The following is an 813-nucleotide window of genomic DNA, read 5'->3' as shown; positions in this document are numbered from 1 at the left end:
TACAACAGTTTAGTTCATTTCATCATAAAATCAATTAAAAGCAGAAAAGTCAATATAGAACACCTTCAAAACATTAAAACATTTCAGAAACATTTTAAAGACAGATGACAATGCTAGCAGGGGGGGGGGTGCCAGGCAGATGGGAAAAAACGTCGCTGGCCCAACCAAAGGCCTGGTGGAACATCTCTGCCTTACATGCCCTGCAAAACTTTAATAAGTCAGGCAGGGCATGGATGTCACTCGGCAGAGAGTTCTACCAGGCTGGGGCCCTGGCCCTAGTCGAGGCCAGCCGGATATCTTTTGAGCCAGGGACCACCAGAAGATTCTTATCAGCTGATCTTAATGCCCTTCAGGGACAGAAGCAGTCCCGACGGTATGTGGGTCTCTGACCATTAATGGCTTTAAAGGTAAGCACCAAAACCTTAAATCTGATCCAGTGCTCCAATGCAGTTCACGCAGTGAACCAATGCAGTTCACGCAGCACTGGATGTATGTGTGTCCTCTGTGGGGTCCCCATAAGGACCCATGCCACCACATTTTCTACCAGTTGGAGCTTCTGGGTCAATTTAAAGGGCAGCCCTACATAGAGCGAGTTACAGTAGTCCATCCTGGAGGTGACCGTTGCATGAATTACTGTGGCAAGGTCATGGCGAGACAGATAGGGGGCCAGTTGTCTGACTTAGAGCAGTTGGAAAAATGCCCGCTGGACAACATTGCTGATCTGGGCCTCCAAAGATAGAATGGGGTCCAAGAACACCCCCAGACTCCTAACAGTGGGTGTTGGTGTCAAAGGTACCCCATCAAGGGCTGAGA

The sequence above is a fragment of the Gekko japonicus genome, unplaced genomic scaffold (genome assembly GCF_001447785.1).
Source record: "Gekko japonicus isolate JY-2015 unplaced genomic scaffold, Gekko_japonicus_V1.1 scaffold919, whole genome shotgun sequence".
In the NCBI taxonomy this organism is placed as follows: Eukaryota; Metazoa; Chordata; class Lepidosauria; order Squamata; family Gekkonidae; genus Gekko; species Gekko japonicus.
The sequence above is the reverse complement of the archived record's forward strand: the minus strand, read 5'-3'. Positions refer to the sequence as shown.